The sequence below is a fragment of the Mchenga conophoros genome, linkage group LG3 (assembly GCF_057382185.1).
Source record: "Mchenga conophoros isolate Kocher_MC1m ecotype Shallow Benthic linkage group LG3, M_conophoros_male_GT1.1, whole genome shotgun sequence".
Lineage (NCBI taxonomy): Eukaryota > Metazoa > Chordata > Actinopteri > Cichliformes > Cichlidae > Mchenga > Mchenga conophoros.
This window is the reverse complement of record NC_140528.1, coordinates 75893820-75913271: the sequence shown is the minus strand read 5'-3', so window position 1 is coordinate 75913271 and position 19452 is coordinate 75893820. Positions and strand designations below refer to the sequence as shown.

Sequence of the window (19452 nt, the reverse complement as noted above, 5' to 3'; positions counted from 1 at the left end):
GAAATTAAATTTGTCTTGTTTTTGCATGCACGTATGCAGAAACGTGTCCAGGGTGTAAAAAAAATAAAAAGCAAGAAAACAATGCAGTTACTCAAGGTGAGGCAGAGGACATTTTTATGCTAATATGCATGTCTCCCGAGCTTGGAAAAACAAGGGGAGGAGAGGGGGGGCAGTGGGTGAAGGAGAAATGAACCCATTCAAACAAATGAATTCTAATGAAGCTTCACAGACAAGACGTTTGGAGTCAGTCAGCGCTGTGAGAGGGAGAGAGAGGGAGAAGCCCCGGACTTCCCCACTGGAAAAGGACTCGGCCCAAACTCCTGAAAGGGAGGGCGAGAAAAACAAGAGAAGGGACCCTGGAGAAAGTAAGCTGGGAGGAAGAATGATTCCAGTAATGAGAGAGGGGGAACCAGTGAGGGGGCGGGGGGAAGCTGAGTTCAAGGTTGTATTCAGAATTAAGGACTGTCCCCCTCAAAGACCAACACAGACTTCCTCGAGGTTTAAGAGCCTCTTTATCAGACCTAGGTCTGTGTGTGTGTGTGTGTGTGTGTGTGTGTGTGTGTGTGTGTGTGTGTGTGTGTGTGTGTGTGCGCGCGCGCGCATTGGTGGTCTCTAGTTGGGTGGGAGATGGAGGGGTGAGCACATGGAATTCAAATTCAAATTGGCTGATTCTCCATCCTGATTGTAACAAATATCAGGCTTGGGAGGTGGGTTTTTGTTTTTGTTTTTTGGATGAGAGCTTAAGCTGAAGTAAACTTGAATGTTGATGTGCTGTGGAGTCGTTTTAGAAACACTGTACAAGTGGTACTAATTAACCCTCCTCACTGACGCGATGTGCGCAGACAGGGATTCAGATTATATTGCTCATCTTCCTCGCGAGACCTGGTGACACTGCATCACCACAGTGGATTTTAGAGGCAATGTTCTTGGAAGGGAGTATTGATTAAGAAGACACCTTTTCCATCTGCCCATCCCCTTAAATTGAAAACACTTTGAAGAAATGTTGGGAGCATTTATTCAGCGCGGGTGAAAACAGGATCCAGGATCCACCTTTTTGTGAACTCTTTTTAGACGACAAGGAAGGGAAGTGTTTAATCACACGTCTCGCTCTTGAACACAGACTGTTGCTTGTCTGCGTTTGGAGAAGCCCTGACAACAGCTCAAGAACTCCTGAGAGCCAACCCGATCTCATTTGGCTTTATTTGACTTCGCCTTGAGCTCATTTGATTTCCCGGCATGCTTGCGCGCAACTTTTCCGTTTCTTGGGAAGTGTAAGGCACCTGACAAGATTACAACTACGAGTGGCTCTTTGGGCCCCATTCGGTTCCAGCAACTCTTCACCCAGCTGAGAGCTGGACTCTTGAACCAAATGCTTACGAGAGGAGAGGGGAGGAGGGGGGCGGGAACTTGCGGCTCGGTTGTTCGCGATCGAATAGTAGTTAATAGTGGAATTTGGGCAAGTTGTACAGTGTGTTTGCCAGTGACTATGGAGGCGGGGCAGTTAATGTCCAAGACTCTTCCACTGAAAATAAACCTGCATGAGGGAAGAGAGAGAAGGAGAGAGAAAGGGAGCGGAGGGAGGGAGGAGGAAGGGAAAGAGCCTTTCAGCGGGGACAGAAGGGAAAGAGTCTCCGTTTCAATGGAATAAAAACTGCGCAATTTCTTTACGCACTCCCTGCTCGGATCACTCGCACCGTTGCTGTCCATGAGACGGATATCAGCAGCGCTTTCTGGATGATTGTTGGCGGGGGGGAGTCCGTTCCCCATTGCAACCCCCCCCGCTGTCTTTGAGGCTTTTTTTTAAGGCTTCACCAGCTTGCGATTTTTTTCTTAACCCGATGGTGTTCAGATGAAGGAAAAAGAAACGCGATATGACTGTGAAGATGCAACATCACTGATGAGTGTGTTCGTCATGCCTTGCCCATGGGCGAACGCATCCACATTTTCTGTGCCGGAGGGGGGCGGGGAGGGGGGTCTGCGATCTCTGCGTGCGCAGTGCTTCCCCGTGTCATAATTTGCGCCTAAACGCGTTATTACGGACGTTGAATGGAAAGGCTTAGTATTTTATTTTTCGTCAGTGGGGGAGATGAGAGGGCTTTTAGAGGTCTGCGTCATCCCGTGGCCGTGGAAGGAGATGGGCTACTTTGCAGATTTTCCACTGTTTTCACAGCCAGAGTCAGCGCGGCACCTCCCCAGCACGTTTTGGATCACACACAGAAGGTAAGCTCTCCGTACCTCTGTCAGGCATGCTGGCCTTATACCTAATTGTAGGGGGGTGAGACTCCATTGAAAACAACCTGAACTACAATGTCCTCTTTCGTTAACCTTGTAAAAAAAAATGTGAGCTGCTTCTAGAAAATGAGTCCAGCAAACTGAAAATGTTGCACAGCAGAAAGGCGGAATTTCTGTGGGGTCTGTAGTAGCCTCACGTGTCCTTCTTTTTTTTAACCATAAGGACACAATTTGATGGTATTATGTAATTGCTTGTAGAGCAATAGGCTGCACCGCTCCAAGTTTGCAGTGATAAAGGTGGAGAAGTTTCGATGTTGTTGCTGATTTGTTGCGTTTTTTCCCCTTTTTTATGTTGCAGACAGCTGCGTTAAAAAAAAGAAAGAAAGACCCAATTTCATATACAAACTAAAGTTGGTGATGTCATGTTTTCTACGGTAAGGAAGGCAGAGTTTACAGGAAGGTACGTCTGGAGTTGGTGATGTCGCAATCGCCGTGTGCCGATTTCCGTTAACACATTTGCAAATGTAAGGAAAAAGACCACGGAGCGTGTCCGTGGGTGTGAAATGCAGCGCGTCACTGGGATGTGTTTTGGACATTAGTACGGGAGAGGGGGGGCTGATAAGAGCCAGCTGAATGAAATTGGGGGGGTGCTCGTTGGTGTCGGCAGAAGGAGTGTCGCATTTTCTTTCTGAGATGTCATGTGGTGAAGTTGTGGCGGGTTCTTTACCAGGAAGAGCGTTTGAATTTTCTTCCCCTTGGATTTTTTTTGTCTCCACCCCTCTCCCTGTTGTTCCTCTAGCACTTTGGGTACTCCGCCACTGGAGGGCAACCCAGGACAGAGCTTCACCTTCGAGTAGGTTACTTTTATGTCCGTATGGAAATGAATATATTTGCGTGACAGGACCTCAGCTATGACTGTTTGCATACAGCGAGGCGAACAAAGGTCACCCAGGGACCTGCTGTTGTCTGTAATGAAGCCTCCTGAAGCAGGCAGGCTCGGCTGTGTTAAACCAACCGAACATGTTTATCATTGTTGTTGTTATTTTGTTTAAATATGGGGACTCGGTTCAGTTTAAGTTAACTTCCAGATTGGTGTCTTGTTACACTATTTAGCCTCAATAACTGTAGATGTTGATGCTAGCTTGGATGCGAACAACTCTGACGTAAAGACTAAAAACAGTCTAAAAATAGTTCATTTTATTTTTTTTAAGGAAAAAAATATTCTTTTTTTCTCCTAAAACCATATTTTAAAAAATGTTGTAAAAATGTTTTTTCCCCCACAACTAACATCAGCCCCTTTTTCTCCTTGGAAACCCGCATGGGAAATAATGTCTCTATTTGTATGATGCTACACTTTTACGACTTTAAATCCCATGATGCACTGAGTTTTTCACTGTTCTTTTTCACGCCAAGGTTATTGTAGTTAACTAAAAGTAAACTAAAATTTAAAACTCAATATGAGTCTAAACTTTTATGTCTGTGAGACTGTGAGTCACTGCTTACCATAAATACAATAATAATTAAAAAAGACTAAACCTATTGTCCAAACAATAAATTAAACTGAAAAAAAGAAAACCCACTTTGAGAACTAACTGAAACTAAACTGAATTAAACACAAAAATTAAAAAGAAAATGAAATAAAAACTAATAAGAAAATACAAAAATATAATAACTCTGTTTCATTCACTATGTGCTTACACCCCACTCTGCATTTAATCATCAGTTATTATTATTTTTTGCTCTTTTCCTCAGCGTGTCTTTGTCCCGTCTTCCTCCCTTCACTGCCAATCAGATGTCTGGCTGCCCCTGAGCTCGGTTCTGCTGGAGGTTTCTTCCTGTTAAAAGGGTTTTTCCTTCCCACTGTTGCCAAGTGCTTGCTCATAGGGGATCGTCTGATTGCTCGGGCTTTCTCTGTTTTATTGTGAGTCTTTACCTTACAATATAAAACACAGTGTTGTTTTGTTTCTATTGAATTGAATTTAAATTAGGTTTAAATATTAACTCCCACAATGCAATGCATTAGAGAGGGTATTAGAGGTGGGAATCACCACACACCCCCGGATGCAATTTTTAACATTTTACAATATCCCAAGTATTGCAAATCATATATTGTGATTTATCCCCTTTTAAACAGCAAATGATATCCTCAGAGTTAAACTTGGTCAGTCGATTTGTTTTTATTCAAGGAGTTACGTCACTTTAAAACCTGCTATAAATGTTGCCATACGTCTGCTATCGGTCTGCCATTGAATTGGATCAAGTTTGCAATTACATGGAGTCTGTTTCTGATAATTGACTGTGATAAATCATTGAAAATCACATATCTGTCGACATCTACATGGACAAAAATTCATATTTAACAATTACATTTGTGCTCTGCAACCTTCCTGTTCTGTAGGAATATAACCAGAATACAACCAACTGGCAGTCAGCTGAGTCTCCTCATGTTGGCAGTCTGTCCTCATTAATATATCAGCGCACACTTATTTATGAAACATTCGACAGCCTTTCTGAGCGTGACTGCAGTCAGTCCAAGTCATACTGTGACTGTTTGTAGAAAGGTCACCTCTGCATTAGTTTTGCAATCCAAAGTGGATGTGAGTGAGTCTTCCTCCAAATCTGGGCAACCATTTACCAATTTAGTAACCACAAGTTGCAATCAGTTTCATCATCTGTCACTTTCTGTATGGACTTTGCTGTTCCAAGCTATTTTTTGGACAAATTGGTGAAATGTAAGAGCGTGTTTTTACCTCTAGATGGTGCCACACTTTCAGTCCAGGTCTTACTATTTATGGGCTTTAATAACATCTGCTAATTTCCCTGACTTTAGTGTTGGAAAGGCAGATAGGCCTCTCTGAATCACTGTGTTAAAATGCTGCTGTGTAGATGTCTGTCACTAACTGATCTATGTATACCTCTCCTGTTCACAGGGACAAAGTGGGGAGCATGGCTAAGCCTTGTCGCGACCTGTTTAAAGAGCCGCCGGCGCCCGACTGAGGCCATGAGTTTGGCTGGCTACACTGCAGGCAAGAATGAGCAAGTCCATCAGCCCCACAGCATGGAAATGGTAAACACGCCTTAGTGATGAAGGATGCTCATAGACACCTAATAGTTTTATGCATGGTTATTGCAATTAAGAGCAGTTGCTAAAACACTGCTGCCACATGCAGTTTTTGATTATTCCAAACTTCCAAAAAATATTTTAATAGTCACTTTTATAGACTAAAAAGACTCTAATATTCACCCAGTATTTGTTCATAGTATCTGACTTATAACCCGCTTTAAAATTATTCTGCACTATGTTCTATCAAACTATCAACAGCACTAACATTGATTGGTATCTGAGAAGGCTCTTAACAGAAATACTGCTCTGATCTATACTAGTATCAAATTTTTTGAGTAATTGGACAGATTCTCATCAGATCCATTGATTTTATCGGCATGTTTTCTCCTGCAGGGAGGCAGTCTGCACCTGGCCTCTGCAAGTGTCCACCTGCTCAGGTAAGACCTTTCACCTTTTACCCAGAGCCTGAACTACCAGCGCTAGCTCTACCTGCCAGCTCCGCAGTGACAAATGGGATGTGCATGAGTAAACCGTTTAGCCATGATGGAAACCTCTCTGTGTTCTGTTTGTCTGTCTTCCACTAGAGATTTTACGTTGTAGTCGGCTATTGTTTTGCATGTGTATTACTTACATAGGCTGAACCAGAGGCTAAGTGGCCTTGAATACGCTTTAACTTCCATACATTTAAAGGTTTTCTTCTCTGTTCTGCCCTGCTGTTCGCCTGCATTTACGAGGCGTGTACCAGGCAGAGAAAAAAATGTAGTTCTGCTATTTTACTGATATAAATCTTTCTCTGTTTGCCGTTCTCACCACTGTCATGGTTGGGGCCCAGGCTAGAGCCATGCACACGTAAGCTTCTCTGTTTTACAGATGTAACACCATTATTTAGGTGTACACGCACCTAACCCTGCACCAGTTCTGTTTCATTTTCACACTTGAAACACTCTCTAGCATACCTCTCAAACACCCCCACTCATCTAGGGACAAATGCACACATGCTCGCCAAGCCTCACACACCTGCAGTGTTTTTTGTGATTCGGCCAGCTCTGCTTTATTGCATGCATTTATAGCTGGCAATGAATCTGATCCATTAGAAACATGAATTCACTACACATTACACGCAGCCTTGCTTAAGGCCGTTATTCTCGCACACGCACGTGCACGTACATGCTGAGCAAAGTATAGCTGCAAGAGCCTCGGAGAAGGAAGCGAGACAGGAAGGTTTGTAGTTCAAATAAGAAACAGCATCGCAGCGTCAAACCCAGAGTGGTGTCAAGAAGGTTAGTCAAACTGCAGAGATTACTAACCAAGGAAATGCAGAGATTACTGCTGTATAAGAATCAAACCATGAATGGATCAACCTGTGTGAATTAAGCAGATTGTGGTTTGCGACAGGTAGCTGACACCGCATGTGCAGAACCAGAGAAGCAGTCAAATATAACATCTAGACGATCAGAAGATGTTTTTTTAGTAGTTTTTGTTTTCAGTGTCGTCACTTAGGACTTGATAGTCGGGGAGATTGTGCTGCTGTATACCTGTGCAGATTCACGTGTACTTAGTTGGAAATGTGTGACATGTGCAAAAGTGATGAATATTGTGGTGCTGATGTAGAGCCAGCTCTGTTTTACTGCTTTATTTTAACAGGTTTAGCATCTCCAGCAGACGTTTTTTCAGTTCCAAGATAACCATGGCTGCCAGACTCTGGGACTCTTGCACTTGCCCCTTGCGTAGATAATAACGTCGGTGGTTTGAATTTTGGGCCCAGCAGTTATGTGGTGCAGTACTGGAGTTAGAGTTTTGGCACCGGCACCCTGCCGCTGTAAAAAAGGTGAAAGCCTCGCAGTCGTCTTTTTATTTGCTGTATTGTTTTTGGTACGTTTGGTCACCTTCCTGAGGATGACCGTGTATCAGATGCAGTTGTACTATCTTGTGAAATTCCATCCATAGTGACTGCAGGTCTATCTGATACGCTTGTGTTGGTGTTGTTCCTGTATCAACATAATAAGGCTTGTCCAGGATTAACGTTAGACCTGACCAATCACATTGTTATGATGTCATAGGTTTTTTTGGGGGATAAAAACCTGCTGATGTCCACTCAGGAAAAAACCCAAACAGGGAGTGTTTAGGGTCGGGGTTAGGATGTGATTGTGGTGAGGGTTACGGTTATGGGGTTAGGTTTACGGTTTGCTGCGCGGTGTCACAGCGTTTCCACGTTGCAAAAGTGTGACGGCACTGCACTGTGATTGGTCACTTGCAGTGTTGAACCAACATTAGTTTTGTTGATCCAGGAACAACACTAACAGGATGATATGAGATCGAGCGTGAGTGCACGACAGCCTGTTAATCAGATCGTAGGTATTTCTGATTATTTTATTATAACATTCTTTCTTTACGTCCTTCCAGTTTATGCGTCTTTTTTCACGCCAAGTTGTTTGACTGTTATACAAGCCCCAGAGGAACAGGCTGGGTGCTGTATGTGGAGTAAGGCTGAAAGCGTACTGTGGCCCAGGCCCAGTTTCGGCGTGACTGACAGCCTTTTGTGTGAATCCCCCCCTCTTAGTGTTGGTTTGAGTCCAAGAGAGCCACCTCCAAATAGCAATAATAAATCTAACGCTATGATGATGTCACCACGCTTGACTTATAGAGCTTGGCAGCACCCTCTCCACTTTTTGGCCCATTGTAAGTGAAACAATTCCACATGGAGCACCTGGGACCAGTTTTGCCAGATGGTTTATTTGGACAGGGATCTAGTTTAAGACCTGGTAGATGAGTGGCACATGTTCGGCTGCAACCCCACAGAGAGAGTGCACCATAAAAGCGCAGCCCTGCAGACGCTGATGGAGTGGAATAAGCCACAAATTTAATTTTAACAGGAATGACGGCTCAGATATGTCCACATTAGAAAAAAGAAATGCTTATAAAGTGAGGTGAATAACAGACATTTCAGTTGGATAGGCTTGGAAAAATGCTGCTTTTACTACTCAGCTCCATCCTTTATGCAGCAGGTGACTGTCTGATACTGGGTTTAGGGTAGGCCTATCAAAGGCTCGTGTCCACAGGCCTTTAATGTATTTTCTTCCACCTGCATTCATCACTTTCACTTTTCTCTCACCAACCAATCAAAATGAAAAAAAAAAAAAAAAGAGGCGGTTGGCCTTTGATATGCGTTTACTGTCCTTTTGGAGTATCACCGCTGTAAATAATTGAAAATACTCTGACGAAGAAGGCTTTTGTAACCTAGCAACAATAAGCGGTTTGAATTTAAGGTCATGGGCACAAAAAGAAAATGCTGTCTGTGGACACAGACGCTGGGATTTGGCATCTTTTCACCACCATCGTACTCCTCCGCTTCTTTCTTTTAAACACAAGCAAACACGTGCAATCCACATATGAGTGGCCCAGCACAGACATGTTAAATTAAACATGTTTAATTTAACTTCAACTGGGATGAAACTGAAACGAAACGATGCTTCTGGTTCAAGGGAGAGCAGACTGTGAGGCAGGATATAGAGGAAGAGAGGTGGTGAGAGCTGAGTCAGGATGCCCGGGGGTAGGACAGCAGGAAGCAGTGGGTGAGGAGGAGGAGGACAGGAAGTAAAGGGAGGGGGAGAGACTCCTCTTCATCGTCGTTGTTCTCATCCTCCTCCTCCTCCTCCTCCTGTCATCATCAGCAGTGTCATTGAGGGAGGAGTGGTGTAGGGAAGAACCGTAGAGGTGGAGCTGACATCATCCACTTCCTGGAGGTCTACGAGGGCGTTTTGCTGCTGCATAAAGCACATTAAACACACACGTTTACAGCATCAAAGCTGTTTAATGCTTTTAAATAACAGCTGGCAGAGAGAGAGGGAAAAATCGTATTTCTTTTACTACAAGAGACTGAAGGGGAAAAGAACGAACGGAGAGAAATCTCACAGTGGAAGTCGAGATAAAGATGTGATGAAACCAAGTGTTCCTCTGCCTGCTGGGTTATATAACGCTCATGTGAAAAGAGGGCACTGGGTTTGTGTGTGTGTGAACTCTTTTTTAGGCTGTGTTGTTATTTGTGTTTGTGTGTGTAGAGGGTGACAGAGCCAAAAGATGCCTCTCCTTCACTGCCAGGCTTGTTGTTTTGGCCCGCATTTCGCAACCGTCACAATTCTCCGGTGGTAGGCTCCATATTTGCGTGTCTGCGTTACTACACGTTTAATAGGCCAGCTACTTAAATACTTGAACGTCTGTTGGTGTTTGTGTTAATGTGTGCACCTGCGTCTGATCCCCCGCAGTGTTTTTTCTTTTAGGCAGTTAGGGGTGGTTAGACGGTGCAAGATTAGTGTGAGGTTGTGGTAATTTAAGCAAATGGAGGCAATATGGGGAGGGTTGCACTAGTTTTTTAAAAAGAATTACGTGGGGTAGGTGCTGACATAGCTTTTTAATGCAATACAACAGCTGCACACAAACAAAGCTACAAATGAGGAGAGCTGCTGAGGAAAGTGACTAGATGTGTGATTATTAGACAGTTTTGTGCTTATGTGTGGTTTGATTACCTTCAACTTTACTTTTTCTGCAACTGACCAGTGTAATATCAATAAAAATACAAGACATTATACAGTTACAGTTACAAAATGCCTTAAAATTCATGTTTTAAAACTGGGGAAAGTCTGCCCTGGGCCACTCCAGCTCAAAGTTTTCTGTTCAACCGTCTCTGAGTTATGCACAGTTAAAACATAGCTATGAGTGCTATAGATTTCTAGCTACATGTATCCATATTTGCTGCTCAATATAAAATTTCACTTTCGAGCCTTTTTTTCACACAAATCTGAGGTGATGTTTGAACATGAATATTTCAAAAACTAATTAAGATAAAAGCCTGAAGTTTTCTTGGTCTTTCTTACTTTCAAAACAAATTAGGATCTGTAATTTGTTATTATAAATCATAATTGACCTCCAAAACACACACCTGAGGCCTCAGTTATAAAGGGCTTGAGACTGGTTGGCAACCCCTGGTTGCTAAGTAAAAATGAGTATTCCCAGAGTGGTTCTGGCAGGTAAAACCTGTCGATTGCTTTCATTGCTAGCAGATTTCCAAAAATGCCCATAATTTGCAAGAAAAGCGTGACTACAAACACAACTGCTCTACAAATGGTAGAAAAACTGTGAAAAGTGCGACACAAACAGCTTTCATGTTACAGGTAGCGTGTATTTCTTGCTGGTTTGTGTTTTACCTTTTTGAGATTTACCACCAGTGGCTAGTAGGGAGGCATTCACCAGTCTCTAGGCCTGCACGACTGGAGCTTTAGTGGTTGTTTTCACAACAATTGCCATTACCTCCAGCATCCTCTCTCCATCCGCTTGGGAAACACACATTTTATCCTCATGACCAGTGTTTGCCAGATGATCAGTGACTGCTCTCTAGGCCTGTGTGATTGCAGCCTGAAAGACCAATAACTACACAGACAGTAGCAGGCGCTCTCTCGGGGTGCTGCAGGACGTTTGACAAAATGCAAATGAGGGACGTTAAATCTAATATTGTAACCGAGGGAGAGACGGCGTCATAGCATAAACAACAATACTGATTTATTTCTAATATCGTAACCTTGCGTGTGCTTTATTTGTTTCCTTGCCCTTGAGTTCAACGTTGAAGACTTCTGAAAGAGAAATGTTTGGTAGAAGAACACTGCACGGACAAGACAAGTATCATCGACTAGCTTATTTCATTTCAGTATTTTGAAGTTAGCTTGATTTGTCAGAGGTGCTAATTAATTTTCCCAAGTGGCAACAAATAAAAAACTGGGGCTATTTTGTAGGACGATGCAGATAAGCTTATAAAGACATAAAATTAATAGTAGGCAGAATTAAATTCAGTTTCATTTATACAGCGAAACATCACATGTCTTCATATGAATTGAGCTGCACCACTAAGCTGAAGTGATTTCAGCATATCGGTGCTACCACAGTCCCAGTTTACCACCTTGGGAAAATCAATTGCTTATCTGTGCTCTAGAGCATACTTGTCGGATCCTTTTATGAAGTGCAATTTGTTGTTATTGGCGAAATCATAATGGCTGCAGTCACACAAAGTTCACTGGCAGACAGTCGCCTTTAAAAGTGTACATGACCAATAAACACCTGCACTCATGTTGATGCTGAATATGGTGTTTTTTTTTATATCACTCTCTGTTGGACATCTTGAACTTGGCTTGTCTCCCACTATAATAAACCTTGATAGCTGAGCCACACGCAACGTGAGAACTTTAATTGGATTTTTAGCATCTGATCATTTGTTGTGTTGTCTAGGGGGGGGGGAAAAGGACACATTTGTCTGTTTGTGAGGACTTGAGGAAAAACTTGGCTGTAGCTTTTGTTGCTGCCTTGAAAAACTCAGGGCAGAATATGGAGACGGTCTCTGCCTAAAAAAGCCCAAAGACATGTGGCTAAAACGCTTACACAAGCTTTAGTAGATGGTGGCTGTGCATTCCTGTTGAGGAAAAAGTGTAAATCTCATCAAATCCTAGCTTCTTCTGACTCTCCCAAACCAAATCCCTTTCTCGAACAAATCCACTGCCAACCCCCTTCAAAGTGGGGGAGAAATCACTGCAGCTATAAGCTTTCTTGTGTTGTGCTCTCTCACCCTCAGACCCTCCCTTCCCACCGTCGTCTCCCCATCTTTCTCACCCAGCTCCTGTTTTGGCTTTCTGCCTCTCAGGTTTCTCCCCACCCCCAGCTCCACTATCTACCCCCCCACCCCACCCCTCTGTGGCCCCCCTTTGACCCCCTGTTACCCCACATATACCCCCCCTCACCCTCCCTTTCCCCAGGGCAAGCCCACAGCTCCCAGTCCTTTGTGCCTTCTCTTCCCTTCCCTTCCCTTCCCTTCCCCTCCCTCCATCCTCCACCTCTGTCTCCCCCTGCCTTTGTGTGCGAGAGGCCAGCAAAGGGAGAGAGTGAGGGTGTAGAGGAGGAGAGACGGAGCGACAGGAGCTAGGATGGAGAGGGATCCTATAGACGAGATGTGAAGCTGGAGCTTGAAGCCGTTTGTTTATACATGTTCTGTCTTGACTTTTGGGTTTACACCGAGAAAGGTGGTGCGTCCACCTTTACCCTGCAGAAATTTTCAGTCTTTCATCTCTTTCTACATTATAATGTGATATGTGACAAAAAGACATAAAAAACAAAATACTCACACCATCTCTGCCCAGAAGGCGTGGCCTAAATATATATACCGTCAGTTCTCTCTCTCCTTTTCCATTTAGGCACTTTATTGAGTTCTTGCACAGCTGTAAACACAATCGCTGTAGTTAAATGAGTGAAACGGAGGAAAATAGCCTGTTTACGGATGGAGAGTACAAGAAAAACTCTGGCTCTCATGTCACTAGTTCAGATAACTGGATTGACTTAAAATGTGAGTGTATGTGGTCAGTCGAAACACACAGCTGAAATATCCTCTGTGGTTAGAGCTTTACAGGTTCTAGTAATTTTTGCTAGTTTGGTTAGGACTTACAATAATACACATCGGTCACTGTGGGATGGACACAGGACCTCTGGGGTTGTCCTGTGGTATCTGGCACCTGCAGATTGAGAGCGGATCTCTTCAGATCCTGTGGGTTGCGGAGCGGGAGTCTGTGGATACGGTTCGTTCCAGTGCATTCCACGGATGCTTGATTGGATGTGGATCCAGATTGTTTCGGAGTTCAGGTCCATGCGCTGGCCTCTTTGACTTGTTCCTCAAGTTGTTTCTGAGCAGTTTTTGCTATTTGGCTGGCACATCCTCTTGCTGGGAGACGCCACTGCTTTTTGGTAATTTCAGTTGGTCTCCAACATTTAAGCGAGTGGATCAGGTCCAACTGAAACCCCAAATGATTGCAAAGGTTTCCTGGGAGAGCAGTACACTGCAACGTGATGATCAATGTTGGTCGCTTCACTTTTAACTGGTTCCAGTGCGTATATATTATGTCCAAGTCAACAGGGGGCGACATGTAGCAGTTGTAACACAGACAGTATGAGAATCCAGCATACTGTAAAATCAGACTGCACACAGTGTAGCGCATACACAGGTTTTTATTATCTGCCGTAAACAAAAACAATGCTAGATTTTAAGTCAGTCAGTATTCTTGAAAATCTTTCGAAGTGCTTGTATGTGTGCCCGTACATATTCATGAACGAGAAACTTTGTCATTAGAAACTTACTCATGAGTAACTGAAGTCGTAGTTGACTTGCCTAAGCTTTTAAGAGCTGCATTTAAAATCACGTGTCACCCTCACAAACATAAACAGAACAGAAAAAGACACAGGTCGCCAAACTTAGATACTGGGAATAGGTCATTACGCAGCTAAGAGGGCGTGTTTGTCTATTTATGTTAACCAGACAAGATAGCCAGACACCAAAGGCGGCATTCACCTACTGACCTACCAAAATGACTCGCCAGAGCTGCTAGAAGCTTTGGTGAGTCATTTAAAAATCTGCAGAAAGAGGAACACGTAAACTCGTGTGAAAGTGAAACCTATTAGGCTTGCGTGTACAGAGCAAGTGAGCGATGGCAGCCCGTGACTGTTGAGATGAATGTATTAATAGGTTTGCCTCAGCGCGTGCACATGCATTATACATTTACCATCCGAAGACCCACAGCACTGCGCATGCATTTTTAAAACGCAGGAAACAGAAAGGTGCGTCACACTAGGTGCGTTTGTGCGTGCTTATCTGCGTGCGGATGCATGTGTGAAACCCACTTGCTCAGAGTGCACGCTCAGAGGAGACCATGTTCCTGGAAAGCTGGTTGCCACCCCTGTTATCGCAGCTAACTCGATTAGCGGAGCTTCTGCCGCCAAGCATTCCTCTCAGAGCGCAGCGACGAGCGCGCACCCACAGCTGAGGAGCCCCCTTCGCTAGATTTAATTAAATCCGCCAAAATAATATACACCCAGTTCCCAGCTAATGCAGCATCATAAATGTGGCACTTACTGTTGCGCAAATATGGCTCTATCAGCGATGTGTAATATTCGAAACATCAGCATGAGACACATAACAGAAAAGCTCCGTTTACCATTGTTTTAGTGACTGATAGAAACATAAAAACATGCCTTTAGTCTTCAGGAAAGTGTTCTGCATTGGATCTTTAAATTCCCTGCAGCTTCCACGATGGCATCCTAATACGTACTTAGCTGAACTGTTTATGGAAAACAGCACTTTGCTACTGTCGTACCAATTAACCGCAGCTAAGCAGGAATGTCAGATAGGGAGCCAGCCTTTCATGAGAGGTCCTGACCTTTCACGCTAATCACTGATCACTTAGATAAACACTCGTTACCGTAAGATGCCATTATTGCCTCTCCCGAAGCCTTCCTATGGACAGTAGTAATAATTATGCCCCCGGGTAATTGGCTGACTAATTGCTGTTGGTGGGATACATACATTGCCTGGCGTCAAACCCAAGAGGAAGCTGTGCTATTACTTTTAATTACCTGCTGTTAGGTTTGACAACTGACCCCGAGTGCTGTTTTTTGGCGCTGATGGGCGAGTTTTGGCTTGTGGGAGGGGAAGGGATACTGGGTATCAACCTCCGCTCCAGTGTGGTCACTGCAACAAAGGCCCAGATGGATCGCTTCTGTCCTCACACACACACATGCTCTTGAATACACACATGCACACACACTGTGGGATGAGCAGACACACTTTCCTTGTTGTCCTCTGTGCTCTGGCTTTTTAGGCAGCAGACCCATTCATCATGTGCCTGTCTGTAGAGGAGCTGCTATTCATCGTCTCTCCTCCCTCTTATTCTTCAGGAGCCGGCCTGTCTCATACTCTGTCTCTCTACCTTTCTCACTACTTGGCTCTTTGTATTTTGCCCCCCCCCCCCCCTCCCTCCACCCCATCTCTCTCCTCCTCTTTTTATATCTTTGATTCCCTCCCTCTCTCCCTCCCTCTCTCACACCCTCACTCACACTCGCCTCGCCAAGAGAACAAAGGGGACCTAGCCACTTACCTTGTCTGCTTCTGCTTGCGTGCATGTGTGATGCTGTGGGCTCAACCCACAGCGCCGGTTTCCTCCACTGACACAGAAATCACTAGAACAGTTTTTGGCCTTTTATGGGTCACAGAGAGCGACAAAGCCTGGACGCCCACCTGCTACATAGCGCATTAGTTGCCTTCAAGCTTATCAGTACTGGATGCCATACTGTTGATGTGTAAGGAAGATTATATACACAAACAGTAAAAACATTATCAGTGACTTGAGGTGGTCACACATTTTATTAGAACAAGTAATCTTAACAATATTTACTATATTTATTTATTTGTGTCTATGTTGATGGATATCCTTGTGTTTTGAAACCTAGTTAACTTTTTCCCTTTCTTTTTTAAAGCGAGAGCCTTGGCAGAGATGTGTTTTCAGTGTTGATTGATTGCTGAGTCAAGATAATGTAAAATCTGTGCAGAGGAAGAGCCCATTCTTTCTTAAAATTACTAGATTTGGCATTGGTGTTGGCGTTGTTGGTGGAGGCACTCTGAGCTCCCTTCTAGTTCCATGTGACGTATACCTTCTTTAAAATAATGCGTTGGTACTCTGGTGCAGAGCTGGCTGACAGCTTTGAGAAATGAACCTTCTGTTGGATTATGTAGCAAAAGATGGGATGTTTTGAATTCATTCACTGAATTCATTGGAGAATTTCTTCTAGAAGTCCTTTCCAAAGTCACAGACAAGATTAATGACATCTTTGGCCCCAACAAATTTGTGGTTTTGGAATGGGGTCTAGACAGGGAACTGACACTGCCATTGGGGCGACAGGTGGGGTACACCCAGGTAAGGTTGCCATTCTGTCACAGGGCTAACAGAGAGACAGACAACCATTCACACGTACATTTACAACTGTGGGCAATTTAGAATCACTATTTAACCTAACCCCAATAACAGAAAGGTCCGGGCCAGACGATGGAGTCAAACCCAGGACCTTCTTTTTGTGACGGTTAGACCTTAACCAAGTCCTTGTAAAATATCTTACAACATGGTGACCAGAGACCACGGAAAGCGAATGATATTTGGCAACTTGGAGCGACTAGGGGTGAAATAACTGCTGGCAATGTGAAGTGAATGAGACCTGTGATAACCTTTCAGACTGAAGAGACTACCAGTGAGTGAAGAATATCGTTGATTGACACATGACCTGGTGGTAAATACACTAGAGGCTCACCTATGCAGCCAGAATGTCTCCTAGCGACCAGCTGGCAGCCCGAAAGTGCATCACTTCCACTATGTACAGGGCTCAGGACCACTCTTTTTAAACCCCACGCCCACTCATGGTGCATTCTTTGTATTGTGATCAACCCTGATGCATTCTGTACCATTCTCTGTGGCACATAAAAGCAATAATCTTCAGTGTTCAGCGACCTTCTGCGGGGTCATCACCTGTGCCGAGCTCACAAACCATATCATATCTTTTCCTCATCCACCTCCGCCTGCTCCCTGCACGATAAATTCATTACACCAAATGCTAAACTTTAAAGCCCTCCATAAACTACCTTTTAGACTGTCCTCCCACCCGTCCCTGTGCTTTACGATGCTCTCCAACAACTTTTAGGACTACGTTAACCAGTTTTTTTTTTAGCTATGTACGCAGTGGTACGCTATCATCATACAAATTATTTGTAGCAGTTTTAGACAGCTCATTTTACCAATTTTGGCATCATAATTGAAAATGCGTGTGCTGTTTTAGAGGGTAAACGATGCAGTTTTATTGTTTCATTTGGAAGAATTTTTGAATTCAGCAGGTCTGAATGAGTAGCGTTTGGTAAATCGCTGTGGTGTGAAGTGCATGTTTGCATGTTTTAGCCACAGGCGTGCATTAATCTGGAAAAAAACTGGCATGTCAACTGGCCATGAAGTTTCCACACTTTGCATATTAATGATATATATGTGCGAAATGAGCTTTAACTCTTGCACTTTGTGTGTATGAGTATTATTTTTTATACATTTTATAGAATTTTGTGGTCTGCTCAGGGGCCATGTGTGTGTAAATTAGCATTTTTGCTAACTGTTAGCATGCACTGTCCCTGTGAAACAAAGAAAACTGTGAGGATAGTTTTGTTTCATTTAAGAATACAGACGAAAAAGTAGAGAGGTTAGTGTGGTGTTTCTTCTCTGTGTGAATTTACGGAGTGGTCTGTGTAGGATCTCGCCCTGTTCATACTCACTGTGTGCCTCTGTGTTTCAAACAGCTGGGCATATCAATTTTACAGATGTGGAGACGGTGCTGAGTTAGCTTGTCTGCTGTGTGCCTTTTGTTTATATTCTTAATGCTTTCAGACTCATTGTTTTGCCCGAGTCAACTTTTTACGGTATGTACATTGTGTACAAACTTACAGGCCACATACAGCGCTAAGGCCAGGGTTGTGTTGCCATGGTGAAGATGAAATCCAAAATGCAGAGTTGTAAGGAAGCCTGCAATTGGCTTAGGAGCCATACATGGGATTGTGAGCCGGCCAATGGGATACAGGCTGAGCTAGGGCTGTTGCTAAGGGGAGTAGCTTGTAACAGAGTCAGCTGGGTGTTTTCTCTCTCTCTCACACAGTCTGTTTCTTGCTCACTCACTCTATCTCTCCTGCTGCTAGCTCTGCCTTTGCCCTCATTGACTCCTTTCCCCCCTCCTCCTCGCCTCCCCATCGCTCTCTCCCAGCAGTTTTTTTTGCACTTGTATATGTGCAGAAGGGGAAGGAGCACATGTTGGAAATTTTACTGAATATTTTATGCAGCTTGTTGTTTGTTAGAGCCGTCGAAATCCTATACATGAAGCAGTGTGTGTGCACGTGTTCATGTATGGCAGTGCTCACTTGAATCTGTGAAAGTTTGTATGTGTTTTTCTTGTTTATTTTTTTGTGTATGTTTTCCGAGTGCATGCATCTGCCTGGGTTGTTCTCTGGGAGATTTTCCTTCCCTGTTTTTTTCCCCTTCCGTTCCAGCACAGCGTCGTTCACCAAGTTTTGATATCTTTGTTGTCTTGTGGTTGCGTGATGAGATAGCATGTTTTTTTGTGTTTATTATCTAAGTGTTCATGTTGTGGATCTCTCCGGGGACTTGTGGCCCAGTAGCTAGGTGGGTGGGGGCGGGTTTGAATGCCAGCCAAGTAGTATCGGGTACATACCTGGTGTCACATAGGGCTGAACCTCACCCACTACCACCATCTTCACCCTTTCTTTACTCCATATGGAACTACAAAGTGATAACCACTGTTAACTTCACTTTATAAATTCTTTATAAGTCCTTTTATATGGAAGTGTGTCATTAAGGGTGTGATCCAGTCATAAGCAACATGATGTAATTTAACTTACCTGTTTCATGCTGATAACTCCCATAATTCATAGCTCTATGTGCTTTGGTTGTTGCGATACCAGCCTTACAGTCAAGGTGTAAGTTCACAGTCTTTGTAGGTTTCTCTGGTTTTGTAGCTTTCAGAGCAACCTGAACCTTGTACATACATGCATAAGTAAGATATGTCCTTTAATGTGGCTTTGTACTTTACAGAAATGTCTCTGATCAGTGTCACAGACTCCAAATTGCAAAGCTGGAGTTTTGTGATATTTAGCATTATAAATGAAAGCGATCTACCTCAATCGAGTTACAGCCTCTTTAGCTGGAAAATAAAGCCAGCGTGCGAGGACAGTGTTAGAATGCTGAACATTCATGGGGTCTCTAAATCATTTCCCTGTTCTTGTCACCTACATTTATTAAAGTTTGAATAATGAGGGCCATTGCTGCTTTATCTGACAGGTGCACCTCTCAAATGCGTTTGAGCTGTGCCGCAATTTATAAACAATTTAAATGCAGTGGTCTAATAAATAATATGCTTTGCTGTAAAGTCAGTTGCAACTGGTTGAGGGTAAATTTCAATACTTCCAAGCAAAGTTCAATAATTACTTCCTCTGTTTATCCTACACATGCTTTACTTAGGCAGTATTTTCAGAAGCCAGATGACATAAACAAATAGGTTAAACTGCAGGGACTTAAAGTCACAAAGTTCTGGATGATCTCTAATTTCCTGCCTCTAAATTCAGATAAAGCTGAATTCGGTCCTTAAAATCTTAGAAACAGGTGCCTCGCCAGTTACTTTGTTCTCCAGGAATGCTGTGAGGAATCTTTGAGTAGTTTTTGACTAGGATACGTCCTTTATATTGAACAAACCTTGATGCCTCT

General features: G+C 43.6%; 1 protein-coding gene across 6 annotated transcripts in view; it reads left to right on the top strand.

Annotated features, from left to right (window-relative positions):
- The first annotated feature begins 2012 nt into the window (after nucleotides 1–2012).
- kdm6ba (lysine (K)-specific demethylase 6B, a) overlaps nucleotides 2013–19452 on the top strand; it is a 109384-nt gene continuing 91944 nt past the window's right edge. For 5 of the 6 annotated variants that reach the window (XM_085267295.1, XM_085267296.1, XM_085267286.1 and 2 more), the window contains exons 1-4: nucleotides 2013–2220; nucleotides 3985–4153; nucleotides 5163–5299; nucleotides 5690–5733. The gene's annotated coding sequence lies outside the window, so the exon portion shown is untranslated. The remainder of the gene's footprint in view (nucleotides 2221–3984; nucleotides 4154–5162; nucleotides 5300–5689; nucleotides 5734–19452) is intronic. The other variant, XM_085267287.1, reaches the window with a different exon arrangement.